Below are 14,880 nucleotides of genomic sequence, written 5' to 3' on the forward strand. Positions count from 1 at the left end.
CTACAATGCCTTTTCTGAAACGTTGTCTCCTTCTGCTGGGACACTGACTTCTTTCATTTAATGCCTGCAGACTATAAAAGAGAACCCAACCCAAAAAGTTTGGTTGATTAGTCTGTGGCATTCTGTTAAACTGTTGCTTATGGCGGTCTCTGTGAGCTTCTCAGCGACATTCAGCCAGCCAGGTATCCTGCCTGCAGTAGATGGAATGTGGCAATGGAACGCTGGCTGCGCGTGTCATAATAGGCTCTGAGCCTTTATATACCTGTGCACAGCAGCAGCCACCTTCAGTCTGCTGCTGGACAGCCAGCAGCAGCAGCAGCAGGAGAGGTATGTAATCAGGAGCCCTCCTGCTAAGGGTAGACAGCTGCTCGTTCCACCCCACCCCCCGCCTTAATTGGTTCTCCTCCCTTCCAACGGTGTTGAGGCGGGTGGGAACAGCGGGGGGTGAAGGTGCTGTGTTTAAAGAGGTGGAGTTATGCAGATCTAAAACGCGTGGATTGCAGCAGCAGCAAGCCGAAAAGTGCAGGCATGTAAGGGATCTAGAGGTTGACAACATGTCTTCTTAACGGGAGTCCAGGAGCTCATCTCCACAAATGGACTTTTCAGGATCCTTGGGTGCCTGCGTAGTTTGAAACCAATTCTGGTTATCGCTTCTCGGCCTTTTGGCTAAGATCAAGTGTAGTATCTGTTCTTATCAGTTTAATATCTGATACGTCCCCTATCTGGGGACCATATATTAAATGGATTTTTAGAACAGGGAGATGGAAAAAGAGCTTGCTCTGTCCACTCCACGCATTGACCTGGTATTGCAGTATCTCCAGGACCGGTGCACCCCTTCTTTAATGCAGTTTCTAAAATCAGAAAGAATTGAATTCAATGTTTTTTGTTCATTTTGCTTGTTTGTCGGATTTTGGGATGGACTCTTTGGCTTTGCTTTTCTTCTCCTCATTGGATTTTTCATGTTCAAAGTTGCAGAAGCCAGATTACAAGCTCATTTTGGTTCAACTTCAGCAACTGTGCATTGCATTGCCATGTAATGTGATGCAATGCTATCTTTCTAGCTCTCCCTTTTTACTTCCTTTTGGATAAACAGACATATTAGGCAAGCATTTTGGAGCTTTCACCTAAATAACTACAGGTGGTGAGATAAGCTGCACAATATAATTGACCTTTCAGTATATTGTTGCACACACACCATCTATTTAGCAAATGACCTTGTTATCAACTGCAGCCTTTTAAACTCACCTGAGCTAACAGGTATGTGCGCTGGTTACTCTGCTGCGCTTAAAATTTCTTTTTTGGTTTGCTACAATGCCTTTTCTGAAACGTTGTCTCCTTCTGCTGGAACACTGACTTCTTTCATTTAATGCCTGCAGACTATAAAAGAGAACCCAACCCAAAAAGTTTGGTTGATTAGTCTGTGGCATTCTGTTAAACTGTTGCTTATGGCGGTCTCTGTGAGCTTCTCAGCGACATTCAGCCAGCCAGGTATCCTGCCTGCAGTAGATGGAATGTGGCAATGGAACGCTGGCTGCGCGTGTCATAATAGGCTCTGAGCCTTTATATACCTGTGCACAGCAGCAGCCACCTTCAGTCTGCTGCTGGACAGCCAGCAGCAGCAGCAGCAGGAGAGGTATGTAATCAGGAGCCCTCCTGCTAAGGGTAGACAGCTGCTCGTTCCACCCCACCCCCCGCCTTAATTGGTTCTCCTCCCTTCCAACGGTGTTGAGGCGGGTGGGAACAGCAGGGGGTGAAGGTGCTGTGTTTAAAGAGGTGGAGTTATGCAGATCTAAAACGCGTGAATTGCAGCAGCAGCAAGCCGAAAAGTGCAGGCATGTAAGGGATCTAGAGGTTGACAACATGTCTTCTTAACGGGAGTCCAGGAGCTCATCTCCACAAATGGACTTTTCAGGATCCTTGGGTGGCTCCGTAGTTTGAAACCAATTCTGGTTATCGCTTCTCGGCCTTTTGGCTAAGATCAAGTGCTTTATTGCAGGAGATTGTGGTTGAAGGGCACTCGGGTACCCCTCTCCTTGGCCTGGCAGGATCGTCCACTTTGGTGGACTTAGCCTGCTTGCTGCTATTAGGGAGAGGGCTTAGTCCCAGGGTAACGAGTTGCGATCCCCCAGCTTCCAGGTGTTTTTCGCTGCAAGAACACTGGGAGCGCAGATTGCAAGCGGCTGCAATTTGCAACCTTGTTGCGTTTTTCCATGGAGGTTGACCCTAACCTCGTGCCTCTTTATGCGAGGCTAAAAAACTCTATCCGAGTTCACTTCACGGCGGGTGGCTCGGATATGAGGAAATTAGGGTATGTAGTCCAGGACGTGCTCAGGAACCTTCTTGGCGTACAAAGGAATGAAATTCTCTCCATCCAGGATTATCCCAGAAGAGGTGACTATGACATCACATTCACCGGAGAAGGTATTTTTAGAGATGTACTAGAAAAGTTAAAAAAAGTTGAAAATAGTCCTGTTTTGAAAGGGATACAAATTGTTGAGCACGTCCTGGATGAGGTAAGACTGGTTATTGTAAAAATATTTTCGCCCTTTGCTTCTGCTCCAGAAGTAATGTCATTTCTAGCAATTTATTTTAAAAGTGTTAAATGTATTGGGAAGATATTAAACGAATATAACATATGGACATCTAAGTGGAAATTCCTTGTGAAGTGTACAAGAGATCCAAATACACCAGGTGGTATACGGCTCCCCCCTGCCCGTTTCAAAATTGGGCAAACAAATGGGGATTTCTTCTTTTCTGGGATGCCAGTATATTGCAGAAATTGTGGGCGCTATGGTCATTCAAAAGAAAACTGTCATGTATCATGTAGAAATTGTGCTAGTGAAGAACATGAGACAAAAGAATGCCCTAAGGAAAAGAAATGCAGTTTTTGCCAGACTCCAGGTCACTTTTATTTTTCTTGCCCTCACAGATTTCGGGAAGATGAGCAAAAGGGGAAGTCCAAGACGTCCGACCAAGGACCAAAAGATCAGACCACCCCTCAGGAGGAGGAACAACAACCTGGAGCCTCTGGAGACAATAAGGGCGTACCAAATAGTGAAGTGTCTCCAGAGTCTATGACAGGTAAAATACCAAATCCCAAAACCTGGCTGCAGGACCTGCGGGAGTCCAAAAGGAGGGCTGAGAAGGAGCAGAAGGGCACTACTGGTAAGGTCAAAAGGGACCGGCAAAAGGCCGACACAGAAGCCCATGCCCAGTCTGGGTCTCCTAGTGCTGAGGGCGCTGAGTGGATAAAGGTGGGTCCTAAGAAAAAGAAAAAGGGTGGTTCGGAGGAGGCAGCAGGAGGTGAACAGATGGACACTTCTCCAGAAGGGGACGTGGACGCTGGACCCTCAGGGGTTTCGGTCTCCGCTGCTACAGGTGGGGACCGGGATCTTGCTGCCTCTGAAGAGTCAGAGGCTCTGCCTTGTGCGCAACCTCCTCCTATAGGACGACCTTCTACAGGTCAAACAGGGGCGGCGGAACCCCTCGGGGACCCACCTGATGAGGAACTGCATGGCCAGCCAATGGAGACCCAGCGGGTTCTGCCAGCCAGCCCTCCGAGCTATGCCAGTGTAGCGTCGGGTTTATATAAATGTGGTAATCTTTCCTCCTCCACGGAGACTCTCGTGACGATACTATCAGATGAGGAGGGAGGCGCAAGCCCAGTGGTCTGATCAGGTTCATCGGACAGGAAAATCCGTTGCTCTTAGTTACCTAAGTAAAATTTCTACATTTTCTAATGATGGCTGAACTGAAAGGTATTTCCCTCAACGTGAGAGGCATAAAATCTAACACGAGAAGAACTGCTCTTTTTAATTTTTTTACGTGTTTTACTGCATCTGTATTTTTTCTGCAAGAATGTAATATCCCACATGAAATGTCATATCAAAAATATAAAGATGAGTGGAAGTGTGGGCCATCTGTCTGGTCCGGATCGAATGCTGCAGGATCAGCGGGTGTAGCCATACTTTTTAAAGGGAACGTTTTAATTGATTTTATTCAGGAAATTTTACCAGGTCGTATTTTATTAGTAAAAGCTTTTATTGATGGTATTAGATGGCAGTTTTTAAATTTTTATGGATCCCCAGAGAAAAATGAAAGAGCCGAAATGCTTGATCTTTTACCATTATTTATTAATAACTCTGTACCTTTTATCTTAGCAGGGGATTTTAATTGTGTTTTAAAAGGTGAAAACCGGCGCTCCAGCTCTGTAAGCAGGAACTACGATAAAACCTCAGGTATGCTACATGATATAGTCAAAGATGCTAAATTGATAGACATATATAAAGAGTGTCATAGTGACAGCCCAGAGGACGCCGGTTTCACTTGGAGCAATGCTAATTGTAGCTCTAGGATTGATTTTATTTTTGGTTCAGATAAAACAATACCTGCCAAATGTGAAGTTTTAGCTAATATATTTTCAGACCATAAACTTTTATCCTTTACCATAAAAGTAAATGACAACAAAAAATGTGGTAAGAAAAGCTGGAAAATGAACGTATCCCTTTTAACCGACCCGCAGATTTTATCAGATTTTATTGAATTTTATAGGAAATGTAGAAAAGGGAAAAAAACAAATGAGACTATGAGTGTATGGTGGGATAGAATGAAAGTAAAAATAAAAGACTTTTTTATTAAAAAGAGTATATGTAGAGCCAAAGAAAAATATGAAGAATATAGAATTTTAAATACCCGCCTACAAACATTATTTAAGCTCAGAGACAATGGGATAGATGTACAACTTGATATTTCAAACTTAAAAGAAGAGATTTCAAAATGGCTAGAACAAAAAGGAAAAGAGATAATTTTTCGTTCTAGAGTACAACATATAGAAGAAAATGAAAAGTGTTCCAGATATTTTTTTAGGAAAAATAAAAAAGAAAAAGTGATAATTGACCATATAGATGGTGAGAATAATATAAAAAATATGCTGGGTAAAGTTGAGGTTTTTTTTTCTAATCTTTTTAATGGAAAAAATATAGATAATAAATTAATGGATGATTCGCTGCAAGGACTAACAGCTGTTTTAGATCCCGCATCCCAAGAGTTTTTATCCCAAGTTTTAACGGAACAAGAAGTGTTAAAAACTATTAAAAGTTTTAAAACTGGAAAGGTCCCTGGTCCTGATGGCATCCCAATAGAATTTTATGTATGTTTTTATGATATTTTAAAAGATGATTTGTTTTATTTGTTTACTGAGGTTTTTAATAATAAGGTTTTATTAAATTCCTGGAAGAAAGGTGAAGTCTCCCTCCTATACAAAAAAGGTGATAAATCAAAATTAGAAAACTGGAGACCAATAACACTTTTAAATTGTGACTATAAAATAATGGCTAAAATTTGTGCAAATCGTCTAAAAGAAGTCATCAGCAAAGTTATTCATTCTAATCAAGTGTGTGGGGTGCCGGGGCGCAGTATATGGGACAATCTGAATTTAGTGAAAGACTGTATTGAGGATGTAAAAGACAGAAAGGGGAAAATGGCGATTTTATCTATTGATTTTGAAAAAGCATTTGACCGTGTCTCACACTTTTATCTTTTTAAAGTTTTAGAGAAAATGGGCATACCAGAAGGGTTTTTACTATCGCTTAAAGCATTTTACAAGGATTGTACAAGTAAGATTTTAGTGAATGGTTTTAAGACACAAGAGGTATTTTTACGGTCAGGGGTGAAACAGGGATGCCCTCTGTCCCCCCTACTGTTTATCTGTGCACTGGAACCAATGTTATGTGCAATACGCCAAAATAAACAGATATGCGGTGTCCCTCTGCCTGGAAGCGGTGGTTTGGAGGCCAAGGTTGTAGGCTACATGGATGACGTGGCGGTCTTGTGTACAGATGCACCATCACTTACGGCCACTCTCCATCAAGTGCAATCCTTTTGCCTAGCTTCTGGTTTTAAAATCAATTTTAATAAGTGTAACATTTTAAGTGTTGGGGGGATGATTTTACGTGATGTACCAATTAATGTCTCCGAATCCATTTCCATTTTAGGTATATCATTCACTGAAAATAATGATGGTTATAATAGTTGGGAAACAGTTACACAGAAAGTAAATACGAAAATATGTATGTGGAACATGAGGAGACTTACAATGGAGGGTAAAGTATTGGTTTTAAAGATGGTGATTTTACCTCTTTTATTGTATCTTAGCATGGTTTTCCCCCCGCCTGTTAATGTTTTAAAAAAGATAACCAAAACCTGTTTTACCTTCTTTTGGAATTCAAAAATGGAAAAGCTGAAAAGAGAAATCATGATGAAATCAAAAGTAAAAGGTGGTAAAGATTTTCCAGATTTTAATAGGTTTCTTTTAATCCATCTGTTCGTTTACTGTTTTAATGCCCTTTTTAAGAATCACTATTGGTCCTTTTTTATGCGTTTTAATACAGGATTTTTTATGAGAAAGTTTGGATGGTATGAAGTTAATATATCTGTGCCCCATGCTTTTAATTTGTCGACGCATTATGAGATTTTAAGGAAAATAGTGTCCGATTTTAATTTAGGGACTAAGAAAATAGAGGAATTAAGAAATAGTAAGAAACTAATTAAAGAAATACGTAAAAGTGAGGAAATATGTAATGTTGACAGATATGATGATGACAAATCTATGTCTATCTGGAAAATGATTAACGTTTTTTATCTTTTTAATGAACAGAGAGATCTGGCTTGGAGTTGCATGCACCGCTGTCTTCCTTGCCGGGCATTCCAATACAGAAGAGGATTTGTGAGGTCTGCCATCTGCCCAAGAGCCGGATGCCAAGACGAGGAAACGGTGGAACATCTATTATGGACATGTAATTTTGCAAAGGATTTCTGGAGAAGACTGCTCCCCCTACTGGAAAGGGTGGCAGACCTCAAGGACTTTACATATAAAACTGTGCTATACGGACTTATGGAATGCCCCACAATGGACCAGTACACAATGGCTTGGAAGACAGTGAACTGCGCCAAGTCATCTCTCTGGAAAGCGCGCAACATTGCTATTTTTAAACAAGATGTTTTATCAGTGAATGATGTTTTAAGTTTATGTTTATGTGAAATGTATACTTATTATATAATTGACAAAAAGAAGAATGTACATATTTCCAAAAAATGGCTTGTTGACCAATGGAACCTAATTATTTAAAATCTTTGTATTTTTTTGTTTTGTAAATTTCATTTGTCTTTTAACGTTTGGTATTTGTTTAATTATGCTTGTAATTTGTTAAAGTTTTAATAAACGGTTTTATCCCTCTGCAGGGGATAGCCAAATTAAAAAAAAAAAATCTGTTCTTATCAGTTTAATATCTGATACGTCCCCTATCTGGGGACCATATATTAAATGGATTTTTAGAACAGGGAGATGGAAAAAGAGCTTGCTCTGTCCACTCCACGCATTGACCTGGTATTGCAGTATCTCCAGGACCGGTGCACCCCTTCTTTAATGCAGTTTCTAAAATCAGAAAGAATTGAATTCAATGTTTTTTGTTCATTTTGCTTGTTTGTCGGATTTTGGGATGGACTCTTTGGCTTTGCTTTTCTTCTCCTCATTGGATTTTTCATGTTCAAAGTTGCAGAAGCCAGATTACAAGCTCATTTTGGTTCAACTTCAGCAACTGTGCATTGCATTGCCATGTAATGTGATGCAATGCTATCTTTCTAGCTCTCCCTTTTTACTTCCTTTTGGATAAACAGACATATTAGGCAAGCATTTTGGAGCTTTCACCTAAATAACTACAGGTGGTGAGATAAGCTGCACAATATAATTGACCTTTCAGTATATTGTTGCACACACACCATCTATTTAGCAAATGCCCTTGTTATCAACAGCAGCCTTTTAAACTCACCTGAGCTAACAGGTATGTGCGCTGGTTACTCTGCTGCGCTTAAAATTTCTTTTTTGGTTTGCTACAATGCCTTTTCTGAAACGTTGTCTCCTTCTGCTGGAACACTGACTTCTTTCATTTAATGCCTGCAGACTATAAAAGAGAACCCAACCCAAAAAGTTTGGTTGATTAGTCTGTGGCATTCTGTTAAACTGTTGCTTATGGCGGTCTCTGTGAGCTTCTCAGCGACATTCAGCCAGCCAGGTATCCTGCCTGCAGTAGATGGAATGTGGCAATGGAACGCTGGCTGCGCGTGTCATAATAGGCTCTGAGCCTTTATATACCTGTGCACAGCAGCAGCCACCTTCAGTCTGCTGCTGGACAGCCAGCAGCAGCAGCAGCAGGAGAGGTATGTAATCAGGAGCCCTCCTGCTAAGGGTAGACAGCTGCTCGTTCCACCCCACCCCCCGCCTTAATTGGTTCTCCTCCCTTCCAACGGTGTTGAGGCGGGTGGGAACAGCAGGGGGTGAAGGTGCTGTGTTTAAAGAGGTGGAGTTATGCAGATCTAAAACGCGTGGATTGCAGCAGCAGCAAGCCGAAAAGTGCAGGCATGTAAGGGATCTAGAGGTTGACAACATGTCTTCTTAACGGGAGTCCAGGAGCTCATCTCCACAAATGGACTTTTCAGGATCCTTGGGTGGCTCCGTAGTTTGAAACCAATTCTGGTTATCGCTTCTCGGCCTTTTGGCTAAGATTAAGTGTAGTATCTGTTCTTATCAGTTTAATATCTGATACGTCCCCTATCTGGGGACCATATATTAAATGGATTTTTAGAACAGGGAGATGGAAAAAGAGCTTGCTCTGTCCACTCCACGCATTGACCTGGTATTGCAGTATCTCCAGGACCGGTGCACCCCTTCTTTAATGCAGTTTCTAAAATCAGAAAGAATTGAATTCAATGTTTTTTGTTCATTTTGCTTGTTTGTCGGATTTTGGGATGGACTCTTTGGCTTTGCTTTTCTTCTCCTCATTGGATTTTTCATGTTCAAAGTTGCAGAAGCCAGATTACAAGCTCATTTTGGTTCAACTTCAGCAACTGTGCATTGCATTGCCATGTAATGTGATGCAATGCTATCTTTCTAGCTCTCCCTTTTTACTTCCTTTTGGATAAACAGACATATTAGGCAAGCATTTTGGAGCTTTCACCTAAATAACTACAGGTGGTGAGATAAGCTGCACAATATAATTGACCTTTCAGTATATTGTTGCACACACACCATCTATTTAGCAAATGCCCTTGTTATCAACAGCAGCCTTTTAAACTCACCTGAGCTAACAGGTATGTGGGCTGGTTACTCTGCTGCGCTTAAAATTTCTTTTTTGGTTTGCTACAATGCCTTTTCTGAAACGTTGTCTCCTTCTGCTGGAACACTGACTTCTTTCATTTAATGCCTGCAGACTATAAAAGAGAACCCAACCCAAAAAGTTTGGTTGATTAGTCTGTGGCATTCTGTTAAACTGTTGCTTATGGCGGTCTCTGTGAGCTTCTCAGCGACATTCAGCCAGCCAGGTATCCTGCCTGCAGTAGATGGAATGTGGCAATGGAACGCTGGCTGCGCGTGTCATAATAGGCTCTGAGCCTTTATATACCTGTGCACAGCAGCAGCCACCTTCAGTCTGCTGCTGGACAGCCAGCAGCAGCAGCAGCAGGAGAGGTATGTAATCAGGAGCCCTCCTGCTAAGGGTAGACAGCTGCTCGTTCCACCCCACCCCCCGCCTTAATTGGTTCTCCTCCCTTCCAACGGTGTTGAGGCGGGTGGGAACAGCAGGGGGTGAAGGTGCTGTGTTTAAAGAGGTGGAGTTATGCAGATCTAAAACGCGTGGATTGCAGCAGCAGCAAGCCGAAAAGTGCAGGCATGTAAGGGATCTAGAGGTTGACAACATGTCTTCTTAACGGGAGTCCAGGAGCTCATCTCCACAAATGGACTTTTCAGGATCCTTGGGTGGCTCCGTAGTTTGAAACCAATTCTGGTTATCGCTTCTCGGCCTTTTGGCTAAGATCAAGTGTAGTATCTGTTCTTATCAGTTTAATATCTGATACGTCCCCTATCTGGGGACCATATATTAAATGGATTTTTAGAACAGGGAGATGGAAAAAGAGCTTGCTCTGTCCACTCCACGCATTGACCTGGTATTGCAGTATCTCCAGGACCGGTGCACCCCTTCTTTAATGCAGTTTCTAAAATCAGAAAGAATTGAATTCAATGTTTTTTGTTCATTTTGCTTGTTTGTCGGATTTTGGGATGGACTCTTTGGCTTTGCTTTTCTTCTCCTCATTGGATTTTTCATGTTCAAATTTGCAGAAGCCAGATTACAAGCTCATTTTGGTTCAACTTCAGCAACTGTGCATTGCATTGCCATGTAATGTGATGCAATGCTATCTTTCTAGCTCTCCCTTTTTACTTCCTTTTGGATAAACAGACATATTAGGCAAGCATTTTGGAGCTTTCACCTAAATAACTACAGGTGGTGAGATAAGCTGCACAATATAATTGACCTTTCAGTATATTGTTGCACACACACCATCTATTTAGCAAATGCCCTTGTTATCAACAGCAGCCTTTTAAACTCACCTGAGTTAACAGGTATGTGCGCTGGTTACTCTGCTGCGCTTAAAATTTCTTTTTTGGTTTGCTACAATGCCTTTTCTGAAACGTTGTCTCCTTCTGCTGGAACACTGACTTCTTTCATTTAATGCCTGCAGACTATAAAAGAGAACCCAACCCAAAAAGTTTGGTTGAGTAGTCGACTTGTGGCATTCTGTTAAACTGTTGCTTATGGCGGTCTTTGTGAGCTTCTCAGCGACATTCAGCCAGCCAGGTATCCTGCCTGCAGTAGATGGAATGTGGCAATGGAACGCTGGCTGCGCGTGTCATAATAGGCTCTGAGCCTTTATATACCTGTGCACAGCAGCAGCCACCTTCAGTCTGCTGCTGGACAGCCAGCAGCAGCAGCAGCAGGAGAGGTATGTAATCAGGAGCCCTCCTGCTAAGGGTAGACAGCTGCTCGTTCCACCCCACCCCCCGCCTTAATTGGTTCTCCTCCCTTCCAATGGTGTTGAGGCGGGTGGGAACAGCAGGGGGTGAAGGTGCTGTGTTTAAAGAGGTGGAGTTATGCAGATCTAAAACGCGTGGATTGCAGCAGCAGCAAGCCGAAAAGTGCAGGCATGTAAGGGATCTAGAGGTTGACAACATGTCTTCTTAACGGGAGTCCAGGAGCTCATCTCCACAAATGGACTTTTCAGGATCCTTGGGTGGCTCCGTAGTTTGAAACCAATTCTGGTTATCGCTTCTCGGCCTTTTGGCTAAGATTAAGTGTAGTATCTGTTCTTATCAGTTTAATATCTGATACGTCCCCTATCTGGGGACCATATATTAAATGGATTTTTAGAACAGGGAGATGGAAAAAGAGCTTGCTCTGTCCACTCCACGCATTGACCTGGTATTGCAGTATCTCCAGGACCGGTGCACCCCTTCTTTAATGCAGTTTCTAAAATCAGAAAGAATTGAATTCAATGTTTTTTGTTCATTTTGCTTGTTTGTCGGATTTTGGGATGGACTCTTTGGCTTTGCTTTTCTTCTCCTCATTGGATTTTTCATGTTCAAAGTTGCAGAAGCCAGATTACAAGCTCATTTTGGTTCAACTTCAGCAACTGTGCATTGCATTGCCATGTAATGTGATGCAATGCTATCTTTCTAGCTCTCCCTTTTTACTTCCTTTTGGATAAACAGACATATTAGGCAAGCATTTTGGAGCTTTCACCTAAATAACTACAGGTGGTGAGATAAGCTGCACAATATAATTGACCTTTCAGTATATTGTTGCACACACACCATCTATTTAGCAAATGCCCTTGTTATCAACAGCAGCCTTTTAAACTCACCTGAGCTAACAGGTATGTGCGCTGGTTACTCTGCTGCGCTTAAAATTTCTTTTTTGGTTTGCTACAATGCCTTTTCTGAAACGTTGTCTCCTTCTGCTGGAACACTGACTTCTTTCATTTAATGCCTGCAGACTATAAAAGAGAACCCAACCCAAAAAGTTTGGTTGATTAGTCTGTGGCATTCTGTTAAACTGTTGCTTATGGCGGTCTCTGTGAGCTTCTCAGCGACATTCAGCCAGCCAGGTATCCTGCCTGCAGTAGATGGAATGTGGCAATGGAACGCTGGCTGCGCGTGTCATAATAGGCTCTGAGCCTTTATATACCTGTGCACAGCAGCAGCCACCTTCAGTCTGCTGCTGGACAGCCAGCAGCAGCAGCAGCAGGAGAGGTATGTAATCAGGAGCCCTCCTGCTAAGGGTAGACAGCTGCTCATTCCACCCCACCCCCCGCCTTAATTGGTTCTCCTCCCTTCCAACGGTGTTGAGGCGGGTGGGAACAGCAGGGGGTGAAGGTGCTGTGTTTAAAGAGGTGGAGTTATGCAGATCTAAAACGCGTGGATTGCAGCAGCAGCAAGCCGAAAAGTGCAGGCATGTAAGGGATCTAGAGGTTGACAACATGTCTTCTTAACGGGAGTCCAGGAGCTCATCTCCACAAATGGACTTTTCAGGATCCTTGGGTGGCTCCGTAGTTTGAAACCAATTCTGGTTATCGCTTCTCGGCCTTTTGGCTAAGATCAAGTGTAGTATCTGTTCTTATCAGTTTAATATCTGATACGTCCCCTATCTGGGGACCATATATTAAATGGATTTTTAGAACAGGGAGATGGAAAAAGAGCTTGCTCTGTCCACTCCACGCATTGACCTGGTATTGCAGTATCTCCAGGACCGGTGCACCCCTTCTTTAATGCAGTTTCTAAAATCAGAAAGAATTGAATTCAATGTTTTTTGTTCATTTTGCTTGTTTGTCGGATTTTGGGATGGACTCTTTGGCTTTGCTTTTCTTCTCCTCATTGGATTTTTCATGTTCAAATTTGCAGAAGCCAGATTACAAGCTCATTTTGGTTCAACTTCAGCAACTGTGCATTGCATTGCCATGTAATGTGATGCAATGCTATCTTTCTAGCTCTCCCTTTTTACTTCCTTTTGGATAAACAGACATATTAGGCAAGCATTTTGGAGCTTTCACCTAAATAACTACAGGTGGTGAGATAAGCTGCACAATATAATTGACCTTTCAGTATATTGTTGCACACACACCATCTATTTAGCAAATGCCCTTGTTATCAACAGCAGCCTTTTAAACTCACCTGAGCTAACAGGTATGTGCGCTGGTTACTCTGCTGCGCTTAAAATTTCTTTTTTGGTTTGCTACAATGCCTTTTCTGAAACGTTGTCTCCTTCTGCTGGAACACTGACTTCTTTCATTTAATGCCTGCAGACTATAAAAGAGAACCCAACCCAAAAAGTTTGGTTGAGTAGTCGACTTGTGGCATTCTGTTAAACTGTTGCTTATGGCGGTCTTTGTGAGCTTCTCAGCGACATTCAGCCAGCCAGGTATCCTGCCTGCAGTAGATGGAATGTGGCAATGGAACGCTGGCTGCGCGTGTCATAATAGGCTCTGAGCCTTTATATACCTGTGCACAGCAGCAGCCACCTTCAGTCTGCTGCTGGACAGCCAGCAGCAGCAGCAGCAGGAGAGGTATGTAATCAGGAGCCCTCCTGCTAAGGGTAGACAGCTGCTCGTTCCACCCCACCCCCCGCCTTAATTGGTTCTCCTCCCTTCCAACGGTGTTGAGGCGGGTGGGAACAGCAGGGGGTGAAGGTGCTGTGTTTAAAGAGGTGGAGTTATGCAGATCTAAAACGCGTGGATTGCAGCAGCAGCAAGCCGAAAAGTGCAGGCATGTAAGGGATCTAGAGGTTGACAACATGTCTTCTTAACGGGAGTCCAGGAGCTCATCTCCACAAATGGACTTTTCAGGATCCTTGGGTGGCTCCGTAGTTTGAAACCAATTCTGGTTATCGCTTCTCGGCCTTTTGGCTAAGATCAAGTGTAGTATCTGTTCTTATCAGTTTAATATCTGATACGTCCCCTATCTGGGGACCATATATTAAATGGATTTTTAGAACAGGGAGATGGAAAAAGAGCTTGCTCTGTCCACTCCACGCATTGACCTGGTATTGCAGTATCTCCAGGACCGGTGCACCCCTTCTTTAATGCAGTTTCTAAAATCAGAAAGAATTGAATTCAATGTTTTTTGTTCATTTTGCTTGTTTGTCGGATTTTGGGATGGACTCTTTGGCTTTGCTTTTCTTCTCCTCATTGGATTTTTCATGTTCAAAGTTGCAGAAGCCAGATTACAAGCTCATTTTGGTTCAACTTCAGCAACTGTGCATTGCATTGCCATGTAATGTGATGCAATGCTATCTTTCTAGCTCTCCCTTTTTACTTCCTTTTGGATAAACAGACATATTAGGCAAGCATTTTGGAGCTTTCACCTAAATAACTACAGGTGGTGAGATAAGCTGCACAATATAATTGACCTTTCAGTATATTGTTGCACACACACCATCTATTTAGCAAATGCCCTTGTTATCAACAGCAGCCTTTTAAACTCACCTGAGCTAACAGGTATGTGCGCTGGTTACTCTGCTGCGCTTAAAATTTCTTTTTTGGTTTGCTACAATGCCTTTTCTGAAACGTTGTCTCCTTCTGCTGGAACACTGACTTCTTTCATTTAATGCCTGCAGACTATAAAAGAGAACCCAACCCAAAAAGTTTGGTTGAGTAGTCGACTTGTGGCATTCTGTTAAACTGTTGCTTATGGCGGTCTTTGTGAGCTTCTCAGCGACATTCAGCCAGCCAGGTATCCTGCCTGCAGTAGATGGAATGTGGCAATGGAACGCTGGCTGCGCGTGTCATAATAGGCTCTGAGCCTTTATATACCTGTGCACAGCAGCAGCCACCTTCAGTCTGCTGCTGGACAGCCAGCAGCAGCAGCAGCAGGAGAGGTATGTAATCAGGAGCCCTCCTGCTAAGGGTAGACAGCTGCTCGTTACAACCCCACCCCCCGCCTTAATTGGTTCTCCTCCCTTCCAACGGTGTTGAGGCGGGTGGGAACAGCAGGGGGTGAAG

At 42.9% G+C, this 14,880-nt stretch overlaps 7 non-coding genes across 7 annotated transcripts; all 7 read left to right on the forward strand.

The window, feature by feature from the left end:
• The first annotated feature begins 646 nt into the window (after positions 1-646).
• On the forward strand, positions 647-837 carry LOC141176508 (U2 spliceosomal RNA). Its single transcript, XR_012253189.1, has one exon. It is a non-coding gene; the product is annotated as a U2 spliceosomal RNA (small nuclear RNA).
• Positions 838-7,227: 6,390 nt separating this feature from the next.
• LOC141177818 (U2 spliceosomal RNA) lies at positions 7,228-7,418 on the forward strand. The gene has a single exon (XR_012254363.1). It is a non-coding gene; the product is annotated as a U2 spliceosomal RNA (small nuclear RNA).
• Positions 7,419-8,533: 1,115 nt separating this feature from the next.
• On the forward strand, positions 8,534-8,724 carry LOC141177520 (U2 spliceosomal RNA). Its single transcript, XR_012254107.1, has one exon. It is a non-coding gene; the product is annotated as a U2 spliceosomal RNA (small nuclear RNA).
• A 1,115-nt stretch (positions 8,725-9,839) lies between these two features.
• LOC141176510 (U2 spliceosomal RNA) lies at positions 9,840-10,030 on the forward strand. Its single transcript, XR_012253190.1, has one exon. It is a non-coding gene; the product is annotated as a U2 spliceosomal RNA (small nuclear RNA).
• Positions 10,031-11,149: 1,119 nt separating this feature from the next.
• LOC141177521 (U2 spliceosomal RNA) lies at positions 11,150-11,340 on the forward strand. The gene has a single exon (XR_012254108.1). It is a non-coding gene; the product is annotated as a U2 spliceosomal RNA (small nuclear RNA).
• A 1,115-nt stretch (positions 11,341-12,455) lies between these two features.
• Positions 12,456-12,646, forward strand: LOC141176511 (U2 spliceosomal RNA). Its single transcript, XR_012253191.1, has one exon. It is a non-coding gene; the product is annotated as a U2 spliceosomal RNA (small nuclear RNA).
• A 1,119-nt stretch (positions 12,647-13,765) lies between these two features.
• Positions 13,766-13,956, forward strand: LOC141176512 (U2 spliceosomal RNA). Its single transcript, XR_012253192.1, has one exon. It is a non-coding gene; the product is annotated as a U2 spliceosomal RNA (small nuclear RNA).
• The last annotated feature ends 924 nt before the right edge of the window (positions 13,957-14,880 follow it).

This window comes from Phyllobates terribilis, unplaced genomic scaffold, assembly GCF_046119375.1.
Source record: "Phyllobates terribilis strain yellow unplaced genomic scaffold, ASM4611937v1 Scaffold_27__1_contigs__length_16484149, whole genome shotgun sequence".
Taxonomy (NCBI): Eukaryota; Metazoa; Chordata; class Amphibia; order Anura; family Dendrobatidae; genus Phyllobates; species Phyllobates terribilis.